An 11992-nucleotide genomic window follows, 5' to 3' on the forward strand; every position below is an offset into this window, starting at 1 on the left:
ACAGGTATGCAGTGGCAGGTTCACTGAACAGGTATACAGTGGCGGGTCCACTGAACAGAACAGGTATACAGTGGCGGGTCCACTGAACAGAACAGGTATACAGTGGCGGGTCCACTGAACAGAACAGGTATACAGTGGCGGGTTCACAGAACAGGTATGCAGTGGCAGGTTCACTGAACACAACAGGTATGCAGTGGCGTGTTCACTAAACAGGTATACAGTGGCGGGTCCACTGAACAGAACAGGTATACAGTGGCGGGTTCACAGAACAGGTATGCAGTGGCAGGTTCACTGAACACAACAGGTATGCAGTGGCGTGTTCACTAAACAGGTATACAGTGGCGGGTCCACTGAACAGAACAGGTATACAGTGGCGGGTTCACTGAACAGGTATACAGTGGCGGGTCCACTGAACAGAACAGGTATACAGTGGCGGGTTCACAGAACAGGTATGCAGTGGCAGGTTCACTGAACACAACAGGTATGCAGTGGCCTGTTCACTGAACAGGTATACAGTGGCGGGTCCACTGAACAGAACAGGTATACAGTGGCGGGTCCACTGAACAGAACAGGTATACAGTGGCGGGTTCACAGAACAGGTATGCAGTGGCAGGTTCACTGAACACAACAGGTATGCAGTGGCGTGTTCACTAAACAGGTATACAGTGGCGGGTCCACTGAACAGAACAGGTATACAGTGGCGGGTTCACAGAACAGGTATGCAGTGGCAGGATCACTGAACAGGTATACAGTGGGGGGTCCACTGAACAGAACAGGTATACAGTGGCGGGTTCACAGAACAGGTATGCAGTGGCAGGTTCACTGAACACAACAGGTATGCAGTGGCGGGTTCACTGAACAGGTATACAGTGGCGGGTCCACTGAACAGAACAGGTATACAGTGGCGGGTCCACTGAACAGAACAGGTATACAGTGGCGGGTTCACAGAACAGGTATGCAGTGGCAGGTTCACTGAACACAACAGGTATGCAGTGGCGTGTTCACTAAACAGGTATACAGTGGCGGGTCCACTGAACAGGTATACAGTGGCGGGTCCACTGAACAGAACAGGTATACAGTGGCGGGTCCACTGAACAGAACAGGTATACAGTGGCGGGTTCACAGAACAGGTATGCAGTGGCAGGTTCACTGAACACAACAGGTATGCAGTGGCGTGTTCACTAAACAGGTATACAGTGGCGGGTCCACTGAACAGAACAGGTATACAGTGGCGGGTTCACAGAACAGGTATACAGTGGCGGGTCCACTGAACAGAACAGGTATACAGTGGCGGGTTCACAGAACAGGTATGCAGTGGCAGGATCACTGAACAGGTATGCAGTGGCAGGATCACTGAACAGGTATGCAGTGGCAGGATCACAGTACAGGTATGCAGTGGGCTGAGGGCTCACTGAACAGAACAGGTATGCAGTGGCAGGATCACTGAACAGGTATGGAGTGGCAGGATCACAGTACAGGTATGCAGTGGGCTGAGGGCTCACTGAACAGAACAGGTATGCAGTGGCAGGATCACTGAACAGGTATGCAGTGGCAGGATCACAGTACAATGCAGTGGCAGGATCACAGTACAGGTATGCAGTGGGCTGAGGGCTCACTGAACAGAACAGGTATGCAGCCAGGAAGAAGTTAAGCCTAACTAATCTTTCCCTATATGAGAGACTGCAGCAGCTCGCCCTACTCTCACTAATGCAGGCACACGAGTGGCCGTAATGGCCGCCGCTGCCTGCCTTATATAAGGGGGGGTGGGGCTCCAGGGGCTAGTGTAGCCTAATTGGCTACACTGGGCCTGCTGACTGTGATGTAGAGGGTCAAAGTTGACCCTCAGGTGCATTATGGGGCGAACCGAACTTCTTCCGCAAAACGTTCGCGTGCGGTACCCGCACGCGAACCACCTACGTTCGCGCGAACCACGTTCGCCGGCGAACCGTTCGGCCCAACTCTACAGATGACCTGGCACCTTAGACTTTGCCCTCTAGGGCCTTGATTCACAAAGCCGTGCTAACAGTTTAGCACGGGTGTGTTAAACAGTTAGTCCGTTCGCGGACTTTTGCGCGCGCAAAGTGCCGTGATTCGCGCGATCGCGGACTTTTGCACGCGCAATTTGCAGCGGTTAGCGTGAATCGCGGCAAATGGCGCGCGCAAAAGTCCGCGATCGCGCGAATCGTGGAACTTTGCGCGCGCAAAAGTCCAAGAACGGCACTTCACGTACTAACTGTATAACACATCCGTGCTAAACAGTTAGCACCGCTTTGTGAATCAAGCCCATGGAATCTACAAATCTCTGCTGAACCACACTGCAAGTGTGTTGGCTGTCCCAGCTGTCATTTCTCCCTTACTTCCCTTGCCCATCATAGTTGGCTACAGGTGCCCCTTAGTATTAGGTAGCCAGACGTACCCTCAATGTTATGTAGCTTGAGTTGCCCCCAAGTAATAAGTAGCTAAAGGAACCTCAATATTAAGTAGCTAGAAGTGTCACCAAGTATTAGGTAGATAGAGGTACCCCTGACTAAAGGGAGATCTTGTCAGTTGAATGCCGAGAGCGTGTTGAGTAATCTCTTATTTACTATCTCATCAGGACTCTGCATAGGGAGGGTTGGAGGCACTAAGGGAGGGGAGTGAGCCGCCTTTCCATTATCAAGCGCCTGTAGGCACGTGCCTACTGTGCCTTATGGTAAATCCGGCCCTGTGCCACCATAAGGAGCTTTCAGATGGGTAGCTGAGAAGCGGTGAATTCACTGCTGTTCAGCTACTTCCCTGCACTGTCCTGGTGCTTCTTAGTCCTTGGTACCTGCACAAAACAGGCAGCCTCTCCACACATCGGCTGTGCTCAGATGCGACATGTCCCAGTTATCTGCTGACTGGCAATGCCACAGCGTGTCAAGTGCTGACGCACGAGGTGGTACAACTACTGCCATTCCGCTGCATTTGAATTACACATGAAGGGCGTTCATGGGCAGCACACGGGATGCTTAACTGCTTGCCAAGCACAAAGTTCAGTTGTCTGTCTGAAAAAGTCCTTCAAAGAAAGAACAGAAGAAGCAAGGTGTCTGCGTTTTGTGAGAACCCCAAAAAATGCAACAGATGTGAAAAAAAAATACATCAATAAACATTGGCTACTGGTTCTAATGCATTGCGGGGAAAATGTATGATTAGGGCCCATTCACACTTAAAAGCGCAAAACGGTAACGCTCAGCTACCGCGCGATTAGCGCAGTAAAGTCACTGTATACTTCACCGATTCAGAGAGATTATGATCAGCACTTGCTTAAAGAGGAACTCCAGCCTAAACAAACATACTGTCATTAAGTTACATTAGTTATGTTAATTAAAATAGATAATAATAATAATAATAATAATAATAATAATCCGAACATTTGTATAGCGCTTTTCTCCTGTCGGACTCAAAGCGCTCAAGAGCTGCAGCCACTGGGACGCGCTCAAGAGGCCACCCTGCAGTGTTAGGGAGTCTTGCCTTGAACTCCCTACTGTATAGGTACTTGACCTAGCCAGGATTCGAACCCTGGTCTCCCATGTCAAAGGCAGAGCCCTTAACCAGTACACTATCTAGCCTTATATGCAGGCATTAAGGGAACGCATTGCATTGCAACATATTGGTGGGGATTCTATAATAGACCTTCTAGGTAGAAGCATCTATCCATGAGAGCTGAAAATGCATGTGATTTCAGAAGGTGGAATCCATTGGAATAGTGCAAGGAATGCTGTGCGGTACCAGACAATGTGCACATTTAGGGCTTGATTCACAAAGCGGTGCTAACCTACTTAGCACGTCTAAAGTCTTTAGACATGCTAACCAGGGTGCTAAGTAGGTTAGCACAGAAATTCTGAATCAGATAATTCGGTGCTAACCTACTTAGCACCCTGGTTGGCACGTCTAAAGACTTTAGACGTGCTAAGTAGGTTAGCACCGCTTTGTGAATCAAGCCCTTAGAGTTGCAGTGAAGCATACTTTTCTGTATGCTTCACTGTATGTGTCGAATGCAACTCTTCACTTCCATTGCATTGCACTTCACTGGCACCCACTGCAGCCTCCCTGCACCCTGTGTCCACATCAAGAAGGATAACTACATTTAAACGTTGCGCTTTTGCATGGTTTGTGTTCATGTTATTGAACTGGATATTAATGCAACAGTGCCAGACTGTGCTCACTTCTCCTTATTTGCTTATGGACTGTCCTCATAGTCTAGAGCATGTTGTTGGATGCTGTGGTCAGTACTTTTGCAGATGAAGTCTTTGTTCTACACCAGTTTCATTGTGTCCAAGTGCCTGCTGGTCCACCATGTGCATTCCTGTGTTTACTGGATATGCAAGCCCCAGTGTGAAACTAGCCAAAAGATTGCTGCTTCCTCCAGGTGAGCAAGAGTACTTGTAATGCCTCCAAATCTGAGAATCTAGCTCATGCAAGAAGATAAAAGTTACTGTAGTAATACTGGACATACTGTAAGGGTGTGCCAGAAAAGTACTCATTTCACGATTTAAGGCCTATTTACACTCTGGAGCCATGGTAATTTCCGATTCGGCATAACCAGTACATTCTGCTGCGTTGCCGCACCCCAAATCCCTAGTTGTGCCATACACGGCTAAGGGCCCTTTCTCACTGGCGTGGTGCGGCATTCTACGCAGCCTACTGCTAGGGCAATGTAAGTCTATGGGGTAGTTCGCATTGCCCGTGGTGCGGTGCGCTGTGCCGGAAGTACCCTATCTAACGCGAGCGCATACCTACATTACCATGCAGCTCCTGCGGGGACCTAGGGCGAAGTGCAACCAGAAGTCATTTAAGTCTATGGCGACGCGTGTTTGTTTAAATGCCAGCTGCAAGTTTCATGCATGTGATGTCCAGAAGCCCATTTTAGCAATACACTTCCGTGCATGTAATCGCTTCGGACACAGGAAGTGAGTGTCACTTCCTGCTTGGCCGGCTGCTAAACAGGGATTACCGCATACTAACGCAGTAATCCCTGAAGGCTTGTTTTGGGCGGTGCAGTGCTGTCCCGCCAATATGCAGTGTGAAACTGGCCTCAGGGATTCGGCTGCGTGCTGAAGAAATCTGCAGCATGCTGTCCAGATTCGCCCTGAAGTGCAATCTGGATGGCAAGCCAAACTACAGATAGGCAGCGTTTCCCTATGCAGCTCACAAGCAGGGAAACACTGTCTATCTGCAGTTAGTGGAAACGGCCAGGCCCTAAGGGTCATTTCACTCTATGTCCATTGTATTAAGGCACAACAGATATTAGAATCACATCGTAACTCAATGCAATCATATTCCAATGTTGCTTCCACACTGGTGCGTTTGCGGTTTGGTATGGCAAACAGCGATGCTCATTGGATGAAATCCAAATGAGTTTCATTAGGTTTTCTTCCAGATAATTAAAGCACCTTAGCGAGTGTGCGAGAGGGGATTAAACTTACCCAGCACACATCTTCTTCAGTCCGTCCCACTCTGCGTTCCAAGCCGCGTCACGTGACTTCTACGCTTCCTCCTTCAACCCGGAAGGAGGAAGTGTTTGTAATCACAAGATCGCTACTTGGAACGCAGAGTGGGACGTGCCGTGGGAAGGGTTAAAGAAGATGCCTGCTGGGTAAGTTTAAACCCCCCCTCGCACACTCGCTCAGGTGCTTTAATTACCTGGATGAAATCCGAATGAAACTCATTTGGATTTCATCCGGTGAGCATCCCTGGTGGCGAATTCCTTCAGAATAACGTGCAGCATGCGGTGCGTTACCGGCCAACACACACGGTAATGGTTGGACTGCAAGCAAAAGTCTATGCACTGCACGCAGCACTGTATGTGTCACATTGCACTGGCAATGTGGCTTTTCATCACCAATGCGATCCTATTTTCAGGATGAACAACACAAAGGGTATAATGTGAAAGTAGCCTAGAACAAATTACTATTTTAATTTTCTGGAAGTTTAGACATTTATAGCTGGCTGCAAATTGAGCTGGAAGAATAATTTTTAATAATAAATTATTTATGATGTGTTTTGCACTGATATTTAATTTGTCGTAACATTTTTAATATTTAAGGGGAATTTCCCTTCAAACTAATAATTGCAGCTTCAACTAAACTAACCTGTTTTTCTATCTCTTTACTGAGCAGCATGGGTAAACCAGTTGCCTAGCAAAAGTGTTAAAACAATTATAAAGAACATTAAAAAAAAAAAAGGTATAAATGACAGATGTTATGCTTACTGAATCTCCAGTCCAAGAACAATTCAGGGATATTTTTTAAAATAAAGTTCTAGGTAAACCTTTGCTTGGGGTCTAGCTACTGTTCCCCACACACTACGTATGGCACAGTTGTAAACACAAAACCTCTTTACTTATGTTAAATGTTAACTAACCTAAACTAAATGTTAACTAATACAATGCAAAGCTCTGTTCCCCCAATGTCAGGCTTCAGTCATCAAAAAAGTAAATGTCTTTCCCTTTCTGAAAGCTTTCACTCAAGGTCTCAAGCTGTCCACAACTGAGTGCTGCCTGCCTCTTCCCCATTACTTTCTGAATAGGAAGAGCTGAGATTCAAACCCTGGTCTCCTGTGTCAGAGGCCAAGCCCGTAACCATTACACTATCCAGCCACCTCAGACAAATGGAGGCGGACCATGTGTGTGACTTGGGATGTTTCCATACAGTCATGGCCGAAATTATTGGCACCCCAGAAATATTTCCAGAAAATCAAGTATTTCTCACAGAAAAGTATTGCAGTAAAACATGTTTTGCTATACACGTTTATTCCCTTCGTGCGTATTGGAACTAGTGTTGGGCGAACACCTGGATGTTCGGGTTCGGGTCCGTTCGGCCGAACATGGGCCAGATGTTCGGCATGTTCGGGCCGAACTCCGAACTCCCCCGAACATGCCGCTTTTGGGGGCCCTATGGGGTCGCAGGCATAAGGGGGGAGCATGCCCCGATCACAGGGGGGGTCGGAAATTCCCTCCACCCCCTCCGCTAGCGCTCCCCCCTCTGCCCGCTTCCCCATAAAAAAAGTTTGATGAAAGTTAAATAGTACCGGTGGCTGGCAGTGGAGTGAGTGAGGAGGAGTCCGACTAGGAGAGTGACGCGTTGAGGCCGGGCAGCGGGCGGTTCAGCGGTAGTACCCTTGTGGTACTTCCGCCCTTTCTCTGACCTCACGTCCTCTACGTGATGACGCATACGAGGGTACGCGTGACGCGTACCCTCGTATGCAGAGGACGTGAGAAAGGGCAGAAGTACCACAAGGGTACTACCGCTGAACCGCCCGCTGCCCGGCCTCAACGCGTCACTCTCCTAGTCGGACTCCTCTTCCTCACTCACTCCACTGCCAGCCACCGGTACTATTTAACTTTCATCAAACTTTTTTTATGGGGAAGCGGGCAGAGGGGGGAGCGCTAGCGGAGGGGGTGGGGGGAATTTCCGACCCCCCCCCGCGATCGGGGCATGCTCCCCCCTTATGCCTGCGACCCCATAGGGGGGCCGTATTCGAGCGAACAGAGCCCTGTTCGGCCGAACAGGGGCCCTGTTCGGCCCTGTTCGGTGGGCATTCAGTAGTTCGGGCGAACCCGAACTAAAAAGGCCGAACACCATCAGGTGTTCGGCCGAACTCGAACATCACCCGAACAGGGTGATGTTCTGCAGAACCCGAACAGTGGCGAACACTGTTCGCCCAACACTAATTGGAACAAATCGAAAAAAGGGAGAAAAAAAGGAAATTGAACATAATGTCTCACAAAACTTAAAAAATGGGCTGGACAAAATGATTGCCACTCTTAGCTTAATATTTGGTTGCACACCCTTTGGAAAAATAACTAAAATCAGTCGCTTCCTACAGTATAATACCATCAATAAGCTTCTTACACCTCTCACCTGGAATTTTGGACCACTTGCAAACTGTTTGTCTCTTACTGGAAGGAATCCTTTTCCAAACAGCAATTTTAAGATCTCTCCACAGGTTTTCAATGAGATTTAGATCTTGACTCATTGCTGGCCACTTCAGAACCCTCCAGTGCTTTGTTGTCATCCATTTCTGGGTGTTTTTTGATGTATGTTTAGGGTAATTGTCCTGCTGGAAGACCCAAGATCTCCGAAGCAAACCCAGCTTTCTGACACTGAGCTCTACAGTGCAACCCGAAATCCTTTGGTAATCCTCAGATTTCATGAAACCTTGCACACATTCAAGGCACCCAATGCCAGAGTCAGCAAACCAACCCCAAAACATCATTGAACCTCCACCATATTTCACTGTAGGTACCAGGGCCGGATTACCGACCAGGCAACAAAAGCAGTCGCTTGGGGCCCCATTCAGAGTCAAAGGGGCCCCATTAGCACATAAACCAGGCCTTGCCATCCTGTCAGCGGTGGCTGGATGGTATAATGGTTAAAGGGACTCTGAGCAGTGCAGTAACTATGGAAAGATGCATATCATTTTAAAGCTCTCTTTCTCCTCTTTCCAATGATATCTAAATGGCTGCTCTATGCCTTTTAGTTTTCGATAGTTTCGCGATTGAAATCGCGGCCACAGGACGACTTTTCTCCAAAGTCAGCGGTGGCTGGATGGTATAATGGTTAAAGGGATTCTGAGCAGTGCAGTAGCTATGGAAAGATTCATATCATTTTAAAGCTCTCTTTCTCCTCTTTCCAATGATATATAAACAGCTGCTCTATGCCTTTTAGTTTTCGATATTTTCGCGATTGAAATCACGGCCACAGGACGACTTTTCTCCAAAGTCAGCGGTGGCTGGATGGTATAATGGTTAAAGGGACTCTGAGCAGTGCAGTAACTATGAAAAGATTCATATCATTTTAAAGCTCTCTTTCTCCTCTTTCCAATGATATATAAACAGCTGCTCTATGCCTTTTCGTTTTCGATATTTTCGCGATCAAAATCGCGGCCACAGGACGACTTTTCTCCAAAGTCAGCGGTGGCTGGATGGTATAATGGTTAAAGGGACTCTGAGCAGTGCAGTAACTATGGAAAGATGCATATCATTTTAAAGCTCTTTTTCTCCTCTTTCCAATGATATATAAACGGCTGCTCTATGCCTTTTAGTTTTTGATATTTTCACGATCGAAATCACGGCCACAGGACGACTTTTCTCCAAAGTTGGCAGCTCGATTCAGCACAATGCAATGAAATATAAGGAACCCAGGGGGATATAATTACAAACATCATGCTGGTAGGTGTGAGGATGTAATGAATTAGTTGTGGGTATGCTTAAAGGCATATCCACAGGCACTGCTTGGAGTCCCTTTAAGGGCTCTGCCGCTGACACAGGAGACCAGGGTTCGAATCTCAGCTCTGCCTGTTCAGTAAGCCAGCACTTATTCAGTAGGAGACCGTAGGCAAGTCTCTCTAACACTGCTACTGCCTATAGGGCGCGTCCTAGTGGCTGCAGGTCTGGCGCTTTGAGTCCACCAGGAGAAAAGCGTGATATAAATGTTATTTGTCTTGTCTTGTCAAATGATGCCGTGCGCTGCTGATTGTCTTCAGAGCCAGGCTCTCCTCCTAGGTCCCCCTCCTGCTACTGTGCGCTCTGCCGCTGCCCACTCCACCCTCCCTTCCCACAGAGAACCACAGCTGCAGCAAGAATGATAGCAGCAGATGGCAAACGCTCACTCACCTATCCATGATCCAAGCAATAGAGATCCCGTCATCTGAAACCCATCTGTCTCTTCTACAGTGCAGCCGCTCGCTCTGAACTTCCTGATTCTCAGATCAGACATGAAGTAGGAAGTAGTAATAGTAGTAGTAACAGAGCGGCAGCACTCTAGAGGAGACAGATGGGCTCCGGATGACGGGACCTCTATTGCTTGGATCGCAATAGGTGAATGTGATTCATCTGGTGCTGTCATTCTCCCCCACTGCGGCTGCCTTCTCTGCTGGACTATCGTATTCACTGGGATGGAGGCTGCATGGTGGCTGTCTAGTTTGGGAGGAAATTGGTTGTTCGGTGGTGGGAGTGGTTATGTAATTCTGTCTGGGGAACGGCTTCCGGTTTGGCGGTGTCCAGAGCTTTCTGCTATTGCCAGGCTGGAGATGCAGGGGGAAAGTGCTGCTGCTGTGATATCTGGCGCCCTCTTCACAGGGGTGCCCCAGCCCCTGAGTGCAAATGTCCCAGCCATTCATCTCTCACTCTGCATTTTGCCGCTGCTATTCCCTGCATTGTGCACCCACAGAGGAAAGCGTGCTGTTGCCCATAGCAACCAGTAGCTCGGCTGCCCGGTGTGTGCGACATATTGCTGTGCAGCTGCATCTTCTGATTCTATTACGACATGATGGGGGGGCCCAAATCAGTTACTTTGCTTAGGGCCCCATTTAGCCTTAATCCGGCTCTGGTAGGTACTGTGTTCTTTTCTTGGTAGGCCTCATTCCATTTTCGGTAAACAGTAGAATGATGTGCTTTGCTAAAAACTCTATCTTGGTCTCATCTGTCCACAAGACGTTTTTCCAGAACAATTTTGGCTTACTCACGTACATTTTGGCAAACTGTAGTCTTGCTTATTTTATGTCTCTGTGTCAGAAGTGGGGTCCTCCTGTGTCTCCTGCCTTAGTGTTTATTTCATTTAAATGTTGACGGATAGTTCACGCTGACACTGATGCTCCCTGAGCCTGCAGGACAGCTTGAATTTCTTTGGAACTTGTTTGGGGCTGCTTATCCACCATCCGGACTACCCTACATTGCCATCTTTCATCAATCTTTCTCTTCCGTCCACACCCAGGAAGATTAGCCACAGTGCCATGGGTTGCAAACAATCCTTTTTATCCACAATTTTGAAAGGGTGGCAATAATTTTGTCCAGCCCATTTTTGGAGTTTGTTGTGACATTATGTCCAATTTGCTTTTTTTCCTCCCTTTTTCTGTTTTGTTCCAATACGCACAAAGGGAATAAACGTGTTACTGCAATACTTTTCTGTAAGAAATACTTTTTTTTTTTTTTTTTAAATGTATGGGGTACCAACGATTTTGACCATGACTGTATATTGTGTAGATGAGGTTTCACAAGGTCCACCCATGTTCCACCCCCAGTATTCCACTGAAAACCGATTTTTCCAACTACTTATTGATACATGGCCGACATAAGACTTCCTCAAAATGTTGGAGATGTGACTGGGGGCACAATAGACAGGTATCAGGTAAGATGTGACTGGGGGCACAGTAGACAGGCATCAGGTAAGATGTGACTGGGGGCACAGTAGACAGGCATCAGGTGTGGACTGCCGGAGGCGCTGACCATCACTCCCCACAAAAGGACATCCATCAGTTTTTCTGAGAAAGGCCTGAAATTGGGATAACTGAATGTTACATTTAGAATTCACCTATCATTCGACAACTGTGACGAAACTGTGGGTGGAAAAGAGCAGGAAACAGGAAATCTACATCAACTGGCCAAAAAGATCAAAGTGCTGAATGCTATGCACCAGAGCAGGATTGGCTTATGAGGTAAGGCGATCCTCAGGCCCAGACATCACAGGAGCCTTTAGAAACAGATGTCCTGGCACCCTAGACTACGCACTCCATGAATCTGCAAATCCCAGCTGAACCGCTACGCAGGTGTGCTGGCTGTCCCAGCTGTCACTTCTCCCTTACTTCCCTTGCCCCTAATAGGTAGCCAGAGGTACCCTCAGTATTTTGTAGCTAGTGGTGCCCCAAACTGAAGGAAGATCTCGTCAGTGGATTGCCAAGAGCTGGGTGAGTAACCTCTTACTTATGCTCTGCTCTTGAGTCTGCATGGAGGAGAGAGGGAGGCACTTGGGGAGGGGATTGAGCCACCTTTCTATCATCAGGCACAGTGCCTTATGGTAAATCTGCCCCTGCTGATTCTAGTAAAGACCTACAATTGTTGCCTAGTGATTTAGTGGCTAGCAGTGTGTAACCTTGTAGCACTAGAGTTTCAGCTTTGATTTGCAGCCAAAACAATGGTTTCTTCCCACAAACAAATTACATACTGGTGGTTTAGTTGGTGAAACAGGCACTA

Source organism: Hyperolius riggenbachi, chromosome 2, assembly GCF_040937935.1.
Source record: "Hyperolius riggenbachi isolate aHypRig1 chromosome 2, aHypRig1.pri, whole genome shotgun sequence".
Classification (NCBI taxonomy): Eukaryota; Metazoa; Chordata; class Amphibia; order Anura; family Hyperoliidae; genus Hyperolius; species Hyperolius riggenbachi.